Source organism: Humulus lupulus, chromosome 4, assembly GCF_963169125.1.
Source record: "Humulus lupulus chromosome 4, drHumLupu1.1, whole genome shotgun sequence".
NCBI classification, from domain to species: domain Eukaryota; kingdom Viridiplantae; phylum Streptophyta; class Magnoliopsida; order Rosales; family Cannabaceae; genus Humulus; species Humulus lupulus.
The window spans coordinates 127,025,512-127,049,401 of record NC_084796.1 but is presented as its reverse complement, the minus strand read 5'-3'; the positions used below and the strand labels follow the sequence as shown (position 1 = coordinate 127,049,401).

The 23,890-nt window shown below is 32.5% G+C and overlaps 1 non-coding gene across 1 annotated transcript; it reads left to right on the top strand.

Annotated features, from left to right (window-relative positions):
- The first annotated feature begins 304 nt into the window (after positions 1-304).
- LOC133833607 (small nucleolar RNA R71) lies at positions 305-411 on the top strand. The gene has a single exon (XR_009892978.1). It is a non-coding gene; the product is annotated as a small nucleolar RNA R71 (small nucleolar RNA).
- Positions 412-23,890: the final 23,479 nt, after the last annotated feature.

Below are 23,890 nucleotides of genomic sequence, written 5' to 3'. Positions count from 1 at the left end.
GCCCCACATAAACTCTAAACTTGCATGGTTTGGGCTGACAGGTTGCTATTGTAATTGCTTCGTTAAAGCTGCCACTTGTCCTGTAAGCGTTGTAATGGCATCTAATTCAATCATACCAGCCACCTTCTTGGTTTGTCCCCTTTCAGTTGGCCATTGGTAGTTATTCATTGCCATCTCCTCTAGCAATTCACATGCCTCATTAGACCTCTTGCTCATGAACGCACCTCCTGCTGCAACATCTATTATGGTACAAGTAGTACCATTCAACTTATTATAAAAATTATGGACCAGCATCCACTTCTCTATACCATGATGTGGGCATTTTCTTCATAATTCTTTAAATCTTTCCCATGCATCATACAATGATTCCCCTTCTGTCTAGTAGAAATTATTAATCTCTTCTCTATATCCGGCTCACTTTGAAGGAGGAAAATATTTACCAAGGAATTTCATAGCCAAATCTTCCCAAGTAACTATAGAGTTGGCTTGTAATGAATTCAACCAACTCTTAGCTCTATCTCTTAATAAAACAGGAATAAACTTAATCTGACAGCATCGTTACTCACCCCGTTCATTTTGAATGTCATACACAACTCTAAAAAATTGGTAATATAGAAATTTGGATCCTCATTTGGTAATCCCCCAAATTGTACACAATTATATACCATTTGAATAATCGAGGGTTTCATCTCAAAATTATTTGCCTCAACAGTAGGAGGACGAATACTTGAATGTATCCTCGTAATAGTAGGGAGTACAATGGCAGATCGACTTCGGCTGCATTACCCAGATTCGCATTGTTGTTCACACCGTTATTATTGTTCTCAGCCATGGTAAAATCCAACCTATTCTTTATCTTACTGTTTTCTCTGCACGTTCTCTCAATTTCAAGATCTATCGATATGAGTTCCTCTTGTCTACTTCCTCGCATATACCAATAATTCTTGAAACACAATACAACCTCGATCCGAATGAGTGTAAAATATAAGAATCAAATTAGAACAAAAACAATTAATTTTGATATTGGAAATTAAGTCTATGGCAATGGCGCCAAAAACTTGATTGGTAAAATATGATACGCAAATGTACGTAATCAATCCAAGTAAAATAGATAGTAAATAAAATATCGATCCCACAAGGACTATTAACCAATTACCAATAATTGTTCTTTAATATCTATTTGGCGAACAAAATTTAGATGAATAAATTAGATTACAAAATTTTAAATAACTTTGAAAAAAATAAATAATCAAAAGATGAAAATCAATAATAAAAAGACCTAGGGTATTAACTTCATCAACTTTTCATTCTACTCATTTTTTTAATCAGTTCTTAATTTCTTTCTTTCTATTCTAATAGCTGGTTAACATAAATCGATTCCTAATTTTTTTTCAAGATATAAGATCTCAACCTATATGCAGGTTTTCTACATCCTTGTGATAAACTTAAACATATAGCAGGCATTAAGCATAGAAACCTAATTACTACACAAGCCATATACGTACTTTCGTCCATTATGTAACATATATCTATAAAACGATAGCATATACAATTCTTATCTTTCGAATTTTGGATCAAAATCATAAATCAAGCAAATATTGATCAGGAATTTACTAGCATTAAGCAAACATTATATAGATTAGAATAAAGAAGAAGAAGAATCCATAGAACATCATAATAAGATTAAATAGAAAACCAAGTGACTACATTAAACTCTAGATAAAAGTGTTTAGTTCATATCAGACAAGACTAAATCAACAAAATAATAATTCAGAAACATAAAATTCAAAGACTTGAAGAAGAAATAAAAAATATGAAAGTGCAAAAAAACTAATCTCAGAATCAAAATCAATCTCTAAACTCGTAATTGAAATCTGATCTCACCCTAATTAAAACATAAAGTCTTAATTTATACTAAAAAAAATCACGAATCCCTTTTATTCCATAGGCAGGTCGCGACTTGGCCTTTCCTAGATTACAACCTGTGTCATTTTTAAAGCAATTCGAAGTCTGGGTAAGTCTTCAGCCACCGCGACTCTCTCAACCCCGGTCGCGGCCCGTGTGTTGATGCCCTTCTGGGTTCACCTCTAACTTCCACTAGCGTCGCGACTTATAAGAGCAAGTCGCGGCTCTAATTCCCTTCAGCAACTTCGAGTTTCTGACTTGACTAGAGTTGTAGCCCTAAATCCCATGTCGTGACTCTAATTCCATTGTTTTCCAATTGAAGCCTTTCAACCTCCTTCCTTCATCAAAAACTTATTTTAACTCGTCCTTAGCACCATTTTTATTCAAGTGACCAATGAAAGCTCCTTTTTTTTCACCATTTCCTCTTCTTTTTACATTTTTCTCATGATTCAACGCACCAACCTACAACAAAGATAAAAACAAGCGTAGTATTGCACAAAACAAACATAAATACTCAAGATTACCACAAAAACACATCCTAAACAACACTAAAATGGAGTTATCATTGGCCTTTAGATAGAAAAAATACATAATATCCTCTAGAGTGGGGACCTCCCTTTTGTTCTTGTGTAATAAATACTTTAATCCTGTAAGGAGGCGATATGAATTCGAGGGGAGCTAGAACGGCGCAAGCTCGACGTAGTTCATGAAGTCTACGAAGTTTTGGTCTAGCAGGAGGTAGACACCTACCTTTAGATGCTCATCGCTCCATGCCCCGAAATCATCCTGCAATGGGGTGCAGCTTCGCTCTCCATCAAAACGAGATTGAGTATAAAATTTAGGACTCATCTCTATCCCATGACTCATCATTATCTTGTTAACTTTGTTCTGAGTCGTTATTCGAGACACGATCCTCTTGGCCTCAAAGAAACCTTCAGGCCCTACCTCGACCTCCTTCTCCACCACTAGCCCAAAGTGGGGAATGGGGGTCTCGAGGATGGCCTGAGTATCTTTGCCTTGAGAAGAGTAGCATGTCACAGTCTTTTTCGGAGGGGCCATGACCAAGATTTTAGTTTTCCTCACTAAAAACCGACCCATTAGAGGCGACTTGAGAATATATCCACTCAAATAAAGGAAGAAATGTGGCATAAAATACTAAGACTTTGTTACTCGACCTAATGCATCTATGACTCAAGAGTAGGCTTAATACCCCGACGCATGGTCCCACATGTGACTCTAGCTCGCACCCGAATCTCAGGAGGGTGCTGGAATTTTGGGATTCGTGTGTCCAGCAGAGTGGTTTTGAGAGGCGGTTTAATGCAAAACCGGTCCAATACCGTAACCGTTAAGCTACCCAAAACTGAACCTAAAACCTTTGAATCTTAAAACCCAGAACTTCAAACATTCATCCTTTAAACCGAGAAAACCCTGAAAATAACCCTTTTTTTTTTTGCATTGTTTCCAATCATTTCTAGTGTTATTGTTTTTGGCCAAGTGAAGACCTACGCTAAACCCGTACAGAACCAAAATAAGGCAAAAGCACTGGAAAATTTCATAAAACTTGTTGAAAAATGAGAAAATGAAATTTAAACCAGAGGTGAGCGTACTTACAGATTGGTTTCTTGATCGATGAGTGAAGGAAGAGCAGAAAATGCCTGAAAAATCCAAGCGTGAGGACCTAAGAATTACATAGAACCAAAATATTTCAAAGAGTTTGAACGTTTAGAGAAGAAGAGAGACAAAAGGAATGTTTTGAATGCAAAGATGGCTAGGCTTAGATTCTGCTCTTCTATTTATATGTAAACTTTGGGGACAAATCTAAGCCACACGATTAAAGCAGAAAGAGATCTGAGGATCAGAATTAAATAAACTAAATGGCAGCATAATAGTTGACAAGACAACTGTCATAGTACACAAAACCCAAACAGGCACCTATAACATGCAAACACGTGCCCCACATTGAGTAAGTGGGTGGGCACATTTTCTCATGATAGAAGATAAAAATCACCTACTCTGTGTGTCAGAAGTGACGTCATGCACGAGCAGAAGCTTGGGGGGCAAATGTTGTACCCTAAAAGTACGAGCTCAACCATCTAGCTCAGAGTAGAGGTTGCGCGAAATAAATAGAGAATGCAAGACTTTGAAAATGTTTTCGTAAATCTAGACCTAACAACTTGAGGTTGTGTCACAGAGTCCGGAACAGCCTAGAATCTTCCATGTCGTCAGAAAGGCAAATGACGGAGATCGAGGCACCCAGCATTCAAATTGCCTGCATCAGGTCTGGGCATTATTTTAGACAAACCGTCCTGCTCCATTCATGTCTAGCTTGAGATTGGCATCTAGCTTAGATGCCAAAATCCCTAGACTTGGATACCCATTAGGCGCAATAGATGCATACGATCGTTATATTCATTTATAGATTGATGTAAAACGGCAATAGGCTTTATTATAATATTTAAATGTCCATTAACTTGGGAAGTTACCCAATATTGTACATTGTCATTTAAATTACGGTTGCCCAATATTTTTCACCATAATTCCCTATAAATACAAGGGGAATGAACTGTAGAAAGGACCAACATTATGTATGCAAAAACTCTGCCAAAATTGTCATAAACAAATCAAAATAATCATAAAAAAATCAAAATTGTCATAAACAATTTTGCCTAGAGTACCTAAATAGACCAATAATAGTGACTTGTGGACCAGGTAGATTTTAACCACTAAACCAGGTAAAATTGTGGGTGTTTTTATATTTCTTTATATTTGGTTTGCAATAAGCTTAATCTCTCTGTTTTTGGATTTCTAAATCCCTTGGTTACGAAAAACTACAACAACACTAATGACCAATAGATTTTAAATAAACAAGGAAAAAATGAAGGCTACTCGAGGGTAAACCTAATGGTTTATCCGACTAGCTACATTTTAAGGCAAACAAGACCGATCATACGACTACTCAAGGGAAAAACCCAAGCCTATAAAATTACAGCACCAAAGCCTACACATTGTCTCTACATGTCCTATAAACTACTTTACTAGTCTCTTAACCTCAAAATGCCTAGCAAATTCCTATAATATTCAAGAAAAACCCAAGAACACTACTGTTGTTTACAATGTTTAAAACTTCAAAAACTACAACAGATCATGCATGTTTTACGAGGAAGATATCATAAAGATAGAATAACAAAGTTTATGAAATTACTTGGAATGAAGACTTATGTTGAAATTGACCAAAAAGTTGAAGGAAGAAGAATCAGATTGATTATGTGGCATGAGTTGTTTTTGAAAGTTTTGATGTTCTTGAGGAAAGAGAAAATGTTTGTAAAAATATAAAGGAAGAGGTGGAGATGTTTATATACTCAAGTAGGAAAGTGAAGAGGTGGTTTTAAAAAGTACCTTTTTTCCATAGGGATGCATGCAGACGTTAGTTTCTTTCTTGGAAAAAGAAGTCATTGTAACATTTATTTTTCCAAGGCAAGGAGAAGTACAACTTAAAAGGCAAGTCATATAGGTTTGTTCGCATAAGACTGCTTAGATTAGTTTATCTGATGTTGATCGCATCATGATAAACTTGGGGGCAAATATTTAACCTTAAAACTAGTATGATGATGTGGCAAGCATTTTGGACATGTGGCAGTTGAACAACATTATAACTCATGAAGAGTCTAGTCGACACTCAGCCAGTTAACAGAGGATCACAAGAAGGTCCGTCATACAAATGCTTGAGAATTAGTCAAAACTTCATTTAACAGACTATTGTGCATTACCGACCAAGTTGGTTAATGCCCACTCAACCAAGGCTGGTCTAAAGCTCTGGAAGAAATGCTCATAATTAGATAGCAGGAAGATATTTATTAAATATTTTTTTATTTCAAATGTAAAATATATTATTTATGCATTTTTTATTGTTACTTGTCTTGTAAGTCTTCTTAAACCTATAAATGGAGAATTTAGTGAATAATTATTTTCTAAGCTGTAATTATTCAAGCTCTAAGTTGTCAATTTCTCAGATAATTTGTAACTCTATACAAAAGGCTAGACGTGTTCATACTTTTATACATCGATTCTTGTATTTTCTCAAGCTTACAAAACTTAGTTGGCACGGGCTCATCTGAGCGTCGCTTTGAGAATTCACTACAATAATAAAAGTATAAGTGGATGTAGGTTATTACTAATTTTTGGAGCTGAACCACTATAAATTATTTAATGTTGTTTTATATTTGTTGAGCTCTTATTTCATATCGTCCATTTGACTATGTGTCGTTGGTCAAATCGGTAGTCAACATCATTCATACATAATTCATATAATATTATATTAAATATTAAATAATGTAGTAACATAACATGTCTAATTGCTTAAAGTTATGATTATTTGATGAGAAGATTTACACGAAACGTGATTTACACTACAAAAAATGGCTTTGCGCCGGCAAAACCCAGGTAGTTTTTGCTGACGCAATTTTGCGTCGGCAAAGGATTGCGACGTACCCCCATCACTAATTTCACTTTTGCCGACGCAAATGTAATTTGCCGGAAAAAATAAGGATGCGCCGGCAAAAACTTTTGTCACGTTGTTGTGGAAAACACTTTTAGAGCGCAAAAATGCGCTGGCAAAAGTTGACTCTTTTAGTGGTGCATTTTTGCGCTGGGAAAGGTGTATATATGCAGTGAGGATTGAAACTTTTGCTGACGTAATTTTGCGCCAGTAAAAGTATTTTTTAAATAATATTTTTGATTAAATTACTAATGTTATTTTCAATATATTAATATTAATTAATAATTTTCGATTTTAATATATTAATAATTATTTAATTTTTTAGTAATATTATTTAATTAGAAATAAAATTAAAATTTTATAAATAAATAAATAAAAAAAATTACAACTATTAATTTTTATTGTCTCCACCAAACATGAAAATATAAAAGTAGTTTAGTAAAATAAATGTCTCATAAATTAAACTTTAAATAAATAAAAAAAAAAACTTCTACAAATGAGTACTGCCCGCCTCATCATCCCCGCCCCCGTCAGCATCATCGTCCTCGTCCAGATCCTGGTCTGGTAAGTCAACAGTAAAACCAGGAGCCAATTCACCAACCTGGTTCAACAAAGGACTGAGCAGGAGATCTTGATGCCGTTGACGACTCTCAAGTTTAGTATTATGCTTTTTTAGGTTCTGATTTTCTAGCATAATGTCCTCAGTTCGCTGCAAAAGGCTGCCCATTTTAGGTGGCAATTGCCCGGACATTTGCGAAGTTGACGAAGATGCTGCCCTCTTTGCGCCAATTGCCTTCAACCTAGGCAACCCCCCAAACCCTTTCTTATAACGCGAGTGGGGTCCAAGGACATCCGTGACAATATCCATATCAGGCGGGAACTGACCGTCGACATTATCGCCGACACAAGAAGCAGCAGATGATACAGGGGCCGTACTCTGCGATGCTCGACACTCGGTCATCTCAGTCTGCACAATAAAAAGCACGTATCTCGAATTCCAATATAACATTATTTGAAAACCTAACTTATAAAATTTTAATATAATAACATATCAAATATAACTTTATTATCTATCTGCCAACATCCTATCATTAATGACTGCAGACCAGTGATTGAAAAAGAATGTAATTAATTTTGTTCCCGTATCAGGGAGCAAGTGGGCTAAAGTAAATTTGGTCATGAAAATCCATATCTGAATAAAAGTCATGAAGATGTTGTTGATATATACGGTAAGTGCAGTTAATTCCATTAATGGGGAATTTATGTCTCCAAACATATACATCAACTACATTTGCATGTCTTTCATTCAGATATGAATTTTCATGACCAAATTTACTTTAGCCCGCAAGCCCCCTGATACGGGGACAACATTAGTTACATTCTTTTTTTATCTTAGTCCACAATCATTAATCATAAAAATATTGGCACATAGATTATAAAGATTTAATTGTTAAAATTTTAATTAATAATTAATAAATAATTACTAATTGACAACAACCAATTAATAATTAATATTTATTAATTATTTACTAAACTTTTTTAAAGTTAAATGATCATAAATTAGTTAAGGTTATGCAACTTACATGTTTTGTCGCCGCTGCATCACTAATCCACTTATCCTTCTTCTTGTGGAGGTGCTCGAATGTGTCGATCATGCTCGGGAGCTCGCCAGTAGATGGGTCCATCTAAAAAAGAAAATTATTTAAACATTGTGACATTTATAATATTTTCGTAAATGTAAGGATATAGGTTATTATAATTTACGTGATCATAAACATGGGCAACGATGGATTTGGAACCGTGTCCTCCTGGTATGGTCATTTTTGCTCGAGCTTATTTATTTTTCTTCGATATACGCTTCAAACAGAAAACAGTACTCATTAATCTAGATTGTAATTTTATAATTAAAAATTAATGTAAAATCTACGGCATACCTGGTGAGAATCAGAAGCCCAAAAATCACATAGAATTTCCCAATCAGAAGAAGTAATCGACACAAAAGGTTTTGACTTCGCTCTCTCATTGTCCACCTCTCCTCCAACATCTACCTAGTGTTTCTTCATTGTGTGGCGCCAATCAGTCAGATGTTTTTGCATTTGTCTTACCATGGCATCGTTGATTACTGGATTGTCTTGTGGATACATGAATTTTTCCTAAAATCACAATTAAATTTGGAATTTGTTAAAATATTATGAAGATAGACAAAATATTTAATAGTGAGTTATTAAAGGTTTAAAAAATGCTTACAGATAGCCTCTTTCGAATAACTTGGATATCAGCTGGTTTTACTTGTTCCCAATCTAGTGTAGTTGGGGGTACGGTGCTACGTAAATAACGAGCCATTGAATTGTTGAACCACTTGCTGTACGTTTGAATAGCTTTTCCAGTTTGTTCATCAAACTCTACTTTCAAATGACTAACGTTTTTGGTGGCCAGCTCCTTCTCGATATTGGCACCATAATAAGCTCCCCTGCCTCTCTTGGAGCCACCACCTGTGTCATTACTTGGTTCGGCCATTCTACATTAAAATATTCATTAATTAACTAATTCAAATTATGTATGTCTGTTGTTTTTTGTTATAAAATTAACATTTATTCATTATGGTATTTACAAACCTACCCTATTCCGACCTAGTGGATCCCTTGGAGATAGTAAGGAGTCATGTACTTCTCCTCATTTTTTAAAAATGTTTCTCAAACATTTTTTAAAAATGAGGAGCAGTATATGAATACATTGGCTATCCCCAAGGCATCCACTAGGTGCATCACTATTATTTTTTGTTATAAAATTAATATTTTATTACTTATTGTCTTTCCCAACTTACCATATTCTGACGTAGTGGATCCCTTGGAGATAGTAAGCAGTCATGTAGTAATTCTCATTTCTTCAAGATATTTCATCAAATATCTTGAAAAAATGAGAACCACTACATGAATACATTAATTATCCCCAAGGCATCCACTAGGTGCATCACTATAGTTTTTTGTTATTAAATTAACATTTTATTACTTATTGTCTTTCCCAACCTACCCTATTCCGACCTAGTGGATCCCTTGGAGATAGTAAGCAGACATGTGCGAATACCTATTTTTTCAAGATGTTTCTCAAACATCTTGAAAAAATGAGTACCAGTACATGAATACATTGACTATCCCCAAGGCATCCACTAAGTGCATCACTATTGTTTTTTGTTATTGAATTAACATTTTATTACTTATTGTCTTTCCCAACCCACCCTATTCCGACCTAGTAAATCCCTTGGAGATAGTAAGCAGACATGTGCGACTACCCATTTTTTCAAAATATTTCATCAAATATCTTGAAAAAATGAGTACCAGTACATGAATACATTGACTATCCCCAAGGCATCCGATAGGCGCGTGTGTACCTATATCTGATACTATCATTAATTAATGATAATAAATAAAGTTTTCATTGAATTAAATAAAAAGTTACATTCACTTGTTTAAATTACATATCACTGTCCTCATCATCACTAACTACAACATCATTACGAACATCACTATCACGATCACTATCACTATCGACTATCGACTAGAACATTATCCTCATCCTCATCGTCTTCATACTTGGCCAACGTGTCGTCTTCAAATTCAACTTCATCATCGACAACAAATTCATCTGAACCTTCGCCAACCAAATCATCGACGTTGTACACTTCAGTGGCATTGACATCAACCCGATCATACTGAAGATTATAAAAAATTGGAAGTTCTACCCACAACTAAAATGAAGAAGAATTAACTTCTTGCAACATTGGTATATCATTTGTGGTCTCAGTATTATTAACATTGGAATTTGAGAAATCTCATACATTCCTCGGAATGTATTCATTAACGAGCCTCCAATCATCTCCATTTTTCACATCTCGAAGATAATAGACCAACTTCGCTTGAGATGTGAGAACGAAAGGATCACCTTTATAACATTCTTCCTTCACATATACGCTCGTAAAATTGGATTCCACTTTAATTCTACTTGTATTGAACCATCTACACTTGAATAGGACAACACTTTAACCCATCAAGTAGGACAATTCAATTACTTCTTCCAAAACTCCATAGTAGTTCACTCCTTCCTCACTTGGCACCATTACACCGCAATTTTGTGTTTTAAGCTTCATATCACGACCACGAGTCACAAATTTCACACCATTCACTATCATCCCTGGATATGAGTACAAGGTGCCGCTTGATTTGTTTGTGAGAGCATACAATTCATTATTCACTTCAGTAGGTGTTGACTCATGCAAACCGTTCACCTATCAACATTAACATTGAAAGTTATTTTTGGATTGATTAAGTGGGGTTTCGAAAAAGAATTGACTAATATACATACTCTTTCTTTGAACCACTGAGGAAAATCAGTTTCTTGTTGAACTTCAAGATTCGAGCCCCCCCGTCTTCTTAATTCATCCATATGCTCACTACAAATGGACAACAATATTATGATTTTGGCCTTTACTCGGTATATAAACCAAACATCATTATTGAAAAAAGACTAGAAAACACACCTAAGGTACTCCTTAATTTCGGCACAATTGTTCAAGATATACCACTCAGCCTTTTGCTTTAACTGTGGATTGAGGAGCATACTTGATTTCTTACCAAATTGACGACCAACAGCCTTATAAATATAATATTCCCAATTTGGTTGGGATTCAACGCGATCGTCATTCCTCTCAAGTCGATTGAATCGAATCTCAACCCCCCGAAGGTACATTGAGCAAAAGGTTAAGGCCTCATTCACCACGTAAGCTTCTGCGATTGAACCTTCCGGACGTGCACGATTTCTTACATACTGTTTATAAACTTCCATCGAACGTTCAATGGGATACATCCACCTAAAGTTCATGGGACCGCCAAGAATTGTCTCTTTCGAAAGATGCAAAACCAAATGCATCATAATGTCGAAAAATACTGGAGGAAATATCATTTCCAACTTGCATAAAATGGTGATAATGTATGTCTCCATCTTCTCAAGGTCTTTCACATTCAAAGTTCGTGCACAAAGTTTTTTGAAAAAACCGTACAACTCAATAATTGGCTTCCGAACTTCAGGAACCAAAAACGACCTAGTTGCGGCGGGCAACAACTGCTGAAACAACACGTGGCAATCGTGTGATTTCAGCCTAGTTATCTTGCAATCATTGACATTGACATTCTTCGAAAGGTTTGCAGCAAAACCGTCCGGGAATTCAACTGACTTAAAAAATTCACAGAAAACCCGACGCTCCGGGACACTGAGGGTGTAACTGGTGTGCGGTTTCTTCCACTTGTTTCCCTCTTTGCGGAGGTGGAGTTTTTCCCTAATTTTCATGTCTGCTAGATCAAGTCTTGCCTTGTCAGTGTCTTTAGATTTTCCCTCTAAGTTCAACAAAGTTCCCAAGACACTGTTGCAAACATTCTTCTCAATGTGCATTACGTCCAAGTTATGCCTCAACAATAACTCCTTCCAATAATCAAGCTCGAAAAATATGCTCTTCTTCGACCAATTAAGTTCAATCGGAGCCCTTTTGCGTTTCACACCACCAAATTCTTTGTGTTTCCCAGGATGTCTAATCTGCAAATTCTCTAATTGCTTCAACACATCATCACCGAAGTAATCTTTCGGTGGTGGCTTGAGTTCCTTGTTACCGTCGAATAGTGCTCGTTTGCTCCTCCATTCATGATCCATATCAAGAAACCTCCTATGGCCAATGTATGCAATTTTACTTCTAATCCCTACAGAGGGAGTTTCTTCATTGCATGTGGGACATGCCTTGTACCCTTTTGTGCTCCACCCAGACATCATAGCATAAGCTGGGTAGTCGCTAATGGTCCACAAGATTGCTGCACGCATATTGAACAATGTACTATTGTATGCATCTCGTGTCTCGACACCATTCACCCATAACTCCTTCAACTCGTCAAGCAAAGGTCTCATAAAGACATCGATATCTTTTCCAGGTGAAGAAGGACCTAGAATTAGAATAGACAACATTAATGACTGTGGTTTCATGCACTTCCACGGCGGCAAGTTGTATGGGACAAGTATCACAGGCCACATGCTGTAAGAGTTGCTCATGTTCCCAAAAGGATTGAAACCATCTGTAGCCAACCCAAGCCTAACATTTCGAGGTTCGACTACGAAAGATGGGTACAACTCATCAAGGTGCTTCCACGCCTTACTGTTAGCGGGGTGCCTCATCACACCATCTTCCCTTGGCCTTTTAGAATAGTGCCATCTCATATCCTCTGCAGTATATCAGGAACTGTATAGCCTTTTCAATCTCGGCGTCAACGAAAAGTACCGCATGACCTTATGGGCCACTTTATTCCCGTTCCCACGATTATCTTGCCAGCGACACTCACCACAAACCAGACAGAATTCCAAATTCGCATTCTCCTTCCAAAACAGTGCACAGTCATGCTTGCAAGCATTGATGGACTCATATCCCAATCCAATACTCCGCAACTTTGCCTTTGCCTCATAGTTAAACTTAGGTAAAATTGTTCTGTCAGGCATAGCGTCGACTAACAATTCCAGCAAACCATCAAAGTAATGATTGCTGCACTTGTTAATAACTTTCAGATGCATCAGCTTCACCAAGAAGTTCAACGCAGAATACTTTCGGCAACCCGGGTACAGTTCACTTGACATCTCCTTAAATAAATTGTCATACTTGTCGCGATGTTGAGGATCATCTTGGGGAGGATCATTATAGTTTCCAGCGGGAACGTCATCTTCAGCGTAGACATCCTCCAAGATATCCGCTCTCTCATCTCTATCATGATCTCGTACCACAGTTGGTGGCGACGGCAACGCCTCTCCATGGTAATGCCACACTTTGTAGGATTGTACGATGCCATTGTTGAATAAATGCATCGAAATTGCTTTTATAGGCTAGAACTTAACATTCCCACATTTCTTGCATGGACAGCGAACCAAACCACGATCGTTCAACTAATTTTTGGCGATATCGAAGAACTCCTTAACACCATTTCTATACTCCAGAGACCAACGATTCCTCGCACTCATCCAGCTCCTGTCGCTTGCCATCTTTAAGAGAAATAATTAAGAAAATATTAATAATTGTCTTAAAATGAGGGAAATGATAGTCAAAGTATTTCATGACTGTTTGTCTCCCTAATTATCACTAACTGATAATAATATCCTATCTCTGGCAAAAATAATTATTTATAGGGATATTTGCGGCTAAATTACTCAAACTTACAACTTACTAACACTTATATGACACGTGGCACCACATTATTGGTACACATTATTATTATTATTTTAAATAATTTTTCATAAAAAAATCATTTTATATTTTTCATTTTTTTAAAAAAATCCAATTTATTGTTTTTCAATTTAAAAGTAACAAAAAATAATTTGTTCTCATTTTAAAAAAAAAAATCAAATTTGTTGCTTTTAATGAATTATTTAAGATTAAGTAAAAAAAATATTTAATCTTAAATTATTGCTTGGATTTTAAACAAAATTACTTAATCTTTAATTGAAAAAAAAGTAGAAAAAATGATAAATAGGAAGATTTTAATAATAATAATAATAATAAATTAAAAAATTTGAGGATATTAACAATAAAAAATTAAATTTTTAAAAAAATGTATTTTTCATACTTAATCTTAAATTGAAAAAAAGTTTGATTTTTTTATTAAAAAAATGTAAATTTTATTTTTTGTTAAATTGAAAAATAAATTGAAAATTATTTTAAGAATAATAATAATGTGGACAAATCATGTAGTGCCACGTGTCCTTTGACTAGTCAACTTTAACATTTACTTATTTATTACTTTTATTTTAAAATTAATTTAATTATACATTAATTTCATTTTGTAAATTTTTATTAAATTCTTCAATTTGTATTGGATTATTTACTTAATCAATAACAATTTTATTATATTTATATTTTACTTAATTATATTTTATTAAATCATTTATATTTTTAACTTTTTTCAATTACAAAACATCTAATATTAATGTTAAAATTAATTATTATGATTGGTAATTTTATTTTATTTAAATTATAGTTAAAAATTATTTTTTTGATGAATTTTTAATTATACTTAAATTTGTATTTAATTCATTATTAAACTTTTATTAATTTTACTAACTCTAACAAATTTTGGGCAGTGTAACGACAATATTTCAAACTATCCCAAAAATTGAAAAACCTACAAATTAAACACATATATACCCAGAATATTCCTAGATCATACAAAACATATGTATACATTAACAAATACATCAATTTACATATATACAAATATTTAACCACAAAAAAACATATACCAAAACTGATTTTTTTATTAATACAAAAAAAATTATTAAATACATATTTACAAAAATATCACATTTAATATAAACACAATTTAAAAATATAAACATACATTATTAATCTGGTTTTTTTAAGTTCATACTTTAACTAAAATACATATATCGCAAAATACAATATAATAAATATGAACAAGCAAAATTAAACAAATACATATAACACATTAAAATAAAATAAAAAATATATATTCAAATCTGTTTTTTAAATTTTACAAAAAAAAATTAATAAATACAAAAAACATATATTATAAAAGTAACTTAAATATAGTTGTTATTAAGAGAAACAAATGCATATAAAGCATTAAAATAAAAATTAATGTTAACGGCTATATTTTTTGTAATTAATGTTAATTTTCCTAAGACTAACAAAATTTAGGCAACATAACAGCTATATTTTAAACTATCCCAAATTTTTATAAAACTTGCAAACTACACACAAAAATATACATAATATTACTAGATCAATATACAGAATATTCCCAGAGCATGCATAACATAAACGCATATTTACTTAAAATTTCTAAAATATTTTAAAATTTGATTTTTAATTGCTAAAATTTAATCTTATTATAATACTAAATCTAATCTCATAATCTTAAGATTAATCGAATACTAATTAAATTAATTTCTAATTATGAGATTATATTTAGATCATCTAATGTAATGATTTTTACTATACTATCATGCACAACATAAAATTTGATTTTTTCTTGTACCTCTTTTTCTAAAATTTAAAACAGAAAATAAAAATAAAAAAAACAAAAATTAAATCATATATAAACAGAAATAAATAAATAAATAAAAATAAGAAAATACAAAACAAAAAAAAAACATAAATATAAATATAAACATATACATTTTAAAACATAAAAAAAATATATAAATATAAATATATATACCGGTTTAAATATATATATATATCAGATTATATAATATATAATATATAATATATAACATATATATCAATTTATATATATAATATATAATATATATCAGTTTATATATATAATATATAACATATATAAATATATATATATCAGTATATACCTGTGCAGCGTGGTGGTCCAATGGTGGCAGGGTGGTCCGGTCGGCGGGGTAGTTCGGTGGTGGCGGAGTGGTCCCGTCGGCAGCGTGCTAAAACTGAGAAAAAAAAATGAAATGAGAAGAAAATTTATGGGCAAAACAAACTAACAAACAAAAAAATAAAATAACTTTCCCTTGAGAGAGATGGAGCCGTTGAAGAAGAGAGGGTATGGGGAAGAAATGAGAGAAAATGAAAAAAAATGGAGAAGAAGGCTCGGGCGGCTGTGATATAATGTTATGAATTTTGTCGGCGCGTTTCGTTGCGCCGACAAAAGTGTATCAGAGAAACCCTAGTTCAAAATGACGCCGTTTTAATAAGCATACTTTTACCGGCGCAACGAAACGCGTCGGCAAAAGTCTGGCCACCTACCTCCTTGAAAACGTGCACAACATTAAATCCACGTTCACTTTTGTCGGCGCGTTAGGTGAATTGCGCCAGCAAAAGTCCCTTCATAATATATTATTAAACTTTTGTCGGCGCAACTCCGAAATACGTCGGCAAAAGTGACTGCATTTCGGAGTTGTGCCGGCAAAAGTGACATTTTGCGCCGGCAAAAACAATGACTTTTGCCGGCGCAATTCACCAAATGCGCTGGCAAAAGTGTCATTTCTTGTAGTGTTACTTTTTATAGGGTCCAAAGAATTCCTTTTTTGTATTTTTTGCAGGCATAGACACGTAGGTGCTAAAATGTATTTGCAAAGTGATTTCTTATAGTTTGTATGAATTTGGTAAATAAGAATAATAATAATAAACTTTGAGAAAAATAATAAATTACATTACAATTTACAAACATCAACATAATGATAAATGATAGTACAACTTTCATACTAAGCAAGTTCCATATACAGGGGCGGACTGAATGTGGAACGAGTGGGGTCAACTGACCCCAGTGAACTTTTAGAAATTACATGTACATATGTTAATATTTTTGTAATATTTTAAGTATTTTAATAATTAAATGTATTGACTCCACAAAAATATTTACATTTTCTTTTTTCTTTTTTAAGATTTTATAGTTCTATTTGTTTATTTCAAACTTTACTACATGTACTTTATTTTTAATTAATGAGAATATTATTAATATGTATTTTTGTTAATAGATGTTTTTTTTTTGAATATTTTTTTTAACCCAATAAAAATATATTCTAAGTACGCCATTGTCCATATATGCACTCTTTTTAAGGGATCACTCTCATTGTATATAATACAAATAATTTTACTTGTTAGTGAAGTAATTTATGAATAAATTATATTCTGATGCTACCCTCACTTAGAATATGCCAGGAAAAGGGATCCATCCCCGTGAGAGAACTGCATTCAAAGCTCAAAAAGGAATATATAAAATAAAGAACAAAAGATAAACATGCTTAGGCATGATTTATAATTTAAATTTCTCCAAATATTATATTTAAATAAATAATTTCCTAAGGATATCACATCATATCTCTATTATTCATGTAAGTAAATGATGTTAGCCGCATACATACACGCATGCATATATTTCAAAGTTAAACTTTTAAAACCTAACATACAAAAGAAAGCATCATTATTACAATTCAATTTGAAATTCAATTAAAGTATTGAACTAATCTAATTAATAATTAGATTGAATTTGATGGAATTTTGATGCTTAAATAAATTGAATTCAATTATGAGTTTTAAAATGTAACCCTTAATTGAATTGAATCGGATAAATACAAAAATGTTTGTATAATTATTGTTCTCACCTTATCCCTAGTTATTATCTCATATTACTTATGAAACGTACGTACGTGATTCACTCATATAAATATTATTGTCTGACATGCAATAGGGTATTGTTATATGAATTTGATTTTATTTATAATTATACAGGTACGATCGATTTTTAGTTTTCTATGATATCATTAATTGCCCTACTTAGTTTGCTGTGGCCCAAACAGTGGTGGGTTCTATTATTTTCCCTCCTCATATGAAAATAATAATTTTCATTAAATAGGTTGGACTATTAGACACTTCTAACTCTTATTAGGCTAACTAGCTAGTGGCTGCTATTCGACCTAGCCTACCTATATTGTCATTCACTAAACGTACTGCCCAACCTTAGGTATTAATTTTTAGGTGTCTCATAGTATAATAATGTCACATTGTATATTATTATACTATGTGAACCCTTCAGGTTATTGATAAATTGACTTTTGTATTAAGGGAGATAAAATTTAGGAAACAAAATTGTGCTAATATGATTACTAAAAGAGATAATGGGGCAATGGTACTCAATTAGTTATAATTCTTTCAGTTAAATATTTATGTAAATATCTTAATGGCAAAATTATTTAAGTAGTTATAATTCTTACAGTTAAATATTTATGTAAAAATTTTAATAGCAAAAATATTAAAGTAATTGATTTTTTTTCACCTAATTCTCTGCCGTTAAGTCAACAGTTAAAATTAAACTTGTGGGATATGTGGCAGTCTCCAATTCGTCTAAAATAATTAAGAATATTAAAAAGTTCATGAAAAGTTAAAAAATATTATTTTACTTCTTAAAAGTTTAATTTTTAAATATTTTAAAATAATTAAAATTTCAGAAAAAAAGTTAAGTACAATATTTTAAATTCCAAAAAAAATTAACACAAGTATTTTTAAAACTAAAAAACATTAATTTAATGAAAAATCTAAATAAAATCATAAAAATGTCATTTTAATTTTGATTAAAATCCAAATACAATCTAATTTTAAGTTGATTAAAAACTAAATTTTATGATTTTTATGTAGATTTTTTTATTAAATTAATATTAATATTTTATTTTTTAAAATACATGTTTTAATTTTTTATGAATTTAAAATATGTTATTTATTTTTTAGTAATTAATTTTTTATTTTTTCTAAATTGATAATTAATTTTAAAATTAAAAAAAATAGATGAATTGGAGGTTGCCATGTGTCTCATATAGTTAGTTTTTAACCGTTGACTTACAGCAGGAAGTCAAGTGCAAGAAAATTAAATACTTGTATTTTTGCTGTCAAAATTTTTAAATAAATATTTAATTGCAATAATCATAATTACTTGAATAGTTTTATTATTAAAAGTTTTACATAAATAATTAACTGCAAAAATTGTAACTAGTAGTTTTGTTATCAATTACTAAAAATATGTAAATTTTGAAATTGTGTGTGTGATGTGATTGAGCTGATAGTTGGGCCAGATGGGGCCCAATAAGCACATGATAGGTCGGGTACAAACCTAAGAAGATGTCTCCACTCCAACCGACTGGGCCTTAGGGTTTGAGCCCAAAGTTGGTGGCTTACGATAGTGACAACCATTAAAGGAGGGAGGCACGCATGACACAGCCAAACAAAAAAGACCCATTGAAACACAACCAAAGACTAGAGTTGCAAATATATTTTGAGATACTTACTTCTTTATTGTACTCCCAAAATAATAGCTTCATTTACTTAAATCCCCAAAAAAGGACAGCTACTACTTATATGTATGTTATCTATGTATACGAGTAATGATACGTGCATCTACTTTTTACACCAAAATATGCAAAAAAAAATTAACTAATCACTTTGATTTAAGATGGTCCTACCAAGTTAAAAAGTATTGCCACGTAATTGTTTAATGTTTTGGCCTAAAAGTATAAGTACATATCATTTCTCATATGTATATATAGCTATTTCAAAAATAAGAGAGGGAGATGTGGACAAATACCAGAAGACCTTATATTTATGTAAGAGACCCACCACCGTCCCATGTGCATGTGAAGTTGTTTCCATTAAATTACCAATTCACTCAAGTCAAGCAATCAAAATCAGTGGCTATGTTTTCACTTGATTCTGAGTACCTTACAGTTTTGACACTATCCTACTCTATCATTGTAGTGACCCCAATGAAACCCACTTTCTCATTATATTGTTAATATTAGTGGCTATATACATATATCTCTCTCTCTATATATATATATAATTGATATGCACAAGTACCTTCGAGTATAGGGCTTAATTCCGTGATATATAGTACCTTCATGTTTTTTGTTGGATTGAATCGTTTTTATGACCCACTTTTGGATCAAGCTTGCTCTATCTATAACTGGTTACTAGTAGTACTTGTTGGACAATTTTGTAATGTAACTGTATGAAATTGATTCTATATATCCAACAAAATGATTTTTGTTTTTCTTTAAATATATATTTATATATATATATAAAAAAAAATCTAGTCGGGATGGCATAATGGCGCATTGGTGAGAATTTCAGCATTAGAAGCAGTGAATGGACGGCCGATCAAGTGAGTGTAGTGACCGTGACTATTAACTATTCAGGGATCCACCTCTACAATTTTTGGTGTCCCAAAGTATCAAATGGGCGGTTGATTTGCGCCGTACATGAGGATAATTAAACATTATTGATGAAACCATTGAAGTTTATTTGAACTGGGAATTATCCTTATGGTAATTTGATGTCACAAGTAGTTATAACCTAATTAATTGATTGTATTTGAATAAAATAGGTGAAGATTTATATTGAAAACCATTTACCTTCATCCATATATATTTATTGTCGAGCAAGCATAATATGTGACATGTCATTAAAGTTGTTAATAATTAGTTCCTGTGTTTGTTGTCTACATAAGAAAAAAAAGTCTCTTATCACGACTTTAATTAAGAACAAACGAGAATCGATTTTTTTTAGTAAGAGAGGCTATTTGTATTGGAGTGTTAAAGAATACTCTTTTTTCCATTATAATGTTTAATTAGTTTATATTTAAAAAAAATATTATAAATTATTAGTAAAATTTATCTATTCTAAACTAAGAAGAGTGAGAAAGAGAGTGTATTTATCATTTTTCTTTATATTGTTAAATACTTACAAAGAAATTAAATATTGTCACATTTATTTAGTCTTTTATAATTTAGATTAGCTAGTCACATATTATTACTTTAACTTGGTCTGCATTATTTTGTAATATATATGATACTAATGTCATTTCACAATTTTTAGTACTACTAGAAAGTTTTGATTAAAAACTAGCAATGCGTTGTGGTAAACATGACTTCAAATTTTTGACGATATTTAAAATAGTTTATCAATTTTGTTATATTATATTATTCAAGCACCACAAGCGGGTCACGTGGGACACCACACAAGCATATGCTCAAATATTAAAGAGATACTTCCAAAACTAGTCTTGACCGGAGATGGGATATATTTAGCCCACAAGCGGGTCACGTGAGGCACCTTTAGAGCTTGTTTGTTTGAAGGGACAAGCACATAGAATTGACTAATTGTGTCTAATTTTATATTTTGGCCAAAACTAGACTTGATGGGGATTGGATATACTTGGCCATTCACTAATTTTGTTCTATGGAATGGGGACTATTTTAACCCACTATAGTATATAATATATAAATATTTTAAATATATTAATTTAAGTATATCGCAATGTTTTGTACTTTTCTCCTTTTTTATTATTAATTTTGTTTATGGTATATATTAATTGCATTAAATTTTAAATATAATAATTTTTTAATTTTCAAAATAATATATTTATGTTATCATTTTTTAATTAAATATTATATTATTTTAAATTTATTATTACTAAAAATTATTCAATTTAATTTTTAAAATATTTAATCAATAAAATATGTGATATTAAATATTTATATAATTTATTTTTAATTATGAATACTAAATATTATTTGACATTATTTTTTATTATTAAAATAATTTTTCATTTAAAAAAATTACAAATTTATTAAAAATATATTTTACATTTTATTTAGTTTGTTACTGCACCAAACATGGTATATTACCAATATAATTTAGTCAAGTATAGTACAATCCAGTCCTAATTCAAAGTCCAATACAGTACAGTCTAGTTCCGCTTGTCAAACGGGCCCTAAAGGACCACAAGGGGGTGTTCGTGACTCACTGATTACCAAGGATGAGCTTGAGAGGTTAAACAAATATAGTGCTCGAGTGTAACACTAAAATTTCTGGCCTAGTTAATTTACCAAATTATTATGTTTTTGCTTGGACCTTGGATTTTAAGAGGGAAAAAATGAAATAAAAAAAGATTTCATTTTCTCATGTTTGGATTGAATAATAAATTAAGAATTCTTCTTCTAGAAAAATTAAAACTTAAATATAGTATAAATTTTTTAAAATTTACAATAATTATAAATATCTACAAAAAAAAATATTAAAAAAAAACTCTCTTATCAAATTTGTGGAAAATATTTTCCTCCATTTTTCCTCTTTAATTTTTCCCCTTAAAATTTTTACTTACTAAAATTCAAAGTCCAAACAAAACCTAAATATATTTTCGTAAACTATCTCATAAAAACTCTTTTAGTGTAAATGTGCCTTAAAAGACAGTTTTATTTAAAGTATTTAAGGAATTCATGCTAGTTTGGGATTTCATATTTCAAAGCAAAATAGTTTATTGTAAAAGAAAATTAAAAAACTAGAAAGTACATTTAAACCCATAGCCAATGGCATGCTAAAGAATGTTGAAGCCAAGAACCCTCCAACTACCAGGTTGATTTCCACAGTATGCATATGGCCAATTGAGACCCTTTCAACTCATCGCCTTAGACTAACTATGCTTGCTTTGCTCTTACTTGCACTACAAAAAGTAATTGATGAGTCAGAGCCTAGTAAGAAAATTAACAGCATACAGGACATAGGCATTCACATTAATCTATAACCCATGATAACATTCCAATATTCATGTAATTTTACAAGGGCCCGAGTTGGGCACCTCGAGGGTATCACCCACTAGAATCATTCAAGATTAATTGGTGTAGCATCCCAAATTTGTTAATAAGGCTTAGAGCCTTGATTAGCATGCCTGGAGGGCAATAAGTGGTTTATTATTTTAATATGTGAATTTGATGAGTATGTGATTAGAAATGCATGTTTAGGTGAATTAAATATGCATGTGTGGGTCCTATTTGGTTATTAGGGGCATGTTTGTAATTTTATCCTGTTGAGGGCATAAATGCAATACTTGTGTATATTGTGATTATCACCACATGCGAGTGGTGATATATTTGTGATGCACGATCCAAGACAGTCCTAGGGAGCGATTTAGCTAGGAAGTCACAATGAGACCCAAAACCCGACTCGGGGCGAGTCGAGGGGTATTCTGGGCATTATACATTTTACAGGGTTATCGGGTTATGAAAATAAATATTTGGAGATATATTTGAAGTTAGAACGTTTAGGAGAGAATATTAGGGAAATTTACCATTTTACCCTCGGGGACGTTTTTGGTACCTCGAGCCTTGGAGGTAACTTAAGAGACCTAAGTTAAGTAAGACAAAACTAAGGAAACATTCAGAAACTTGGTAAACCGACCCTCTCCCTATCACTCGGTGTTTCTCTCTCTTTGGAAGCTTAAAAACCTTGATGAATTAAAGAATTTTGGGCTTAGTCCTTAAGGAATTGAAGCTGGCTGTGGTTGAGGATTAGCTCAAGGGCAAAGCTATCAGTTGAGGTAAGGATCCTAACACTTAATTATCTAAGTTTATGCTAAGTTTTGCTAGAGTTACAAGTTTATGCATGTGAGCTAAGTGGTGAATCACTCTTGATTGTTTAGATGAGTTTTGGGATTAGTTCTTGGTTAGGTTTTGCAGCTGGAATCATTTTAGAACTACTGTGATGATTAAGTCGACATGTTAGATTGATTTTGGGGTAAATTGGCTTGGTTTTAGTTGTGAAAATGGGGGAATTTTCATTGTTCGAAGGGTCGGCTCGTGACATTGTTCTTGGTGAGGCGCGACCCTCTAGAACGTTTGGGAGGCCAGGAAGAGGGGTGGGTCGCGGCGCCCTATAGGTTGGGTCGTGGAGCGCATAGGCTAAATTTGGGGGTTGGGTTTCTGGTTGAGGCAGGCCGCGACATAGGGCCTTGGGGCCGCGGCGCTTAGTGGGTTTTTGGACCCCAAGAAGGTTTTAGGTTCGGGAGTATAAAAGTTAAGGCTCGGGATAGATTTTATCACCCGAATTGATAGAATTTAAGGTCCCGGAGACTAGGTAAGAAAATTTAAGGTCCCGAATTG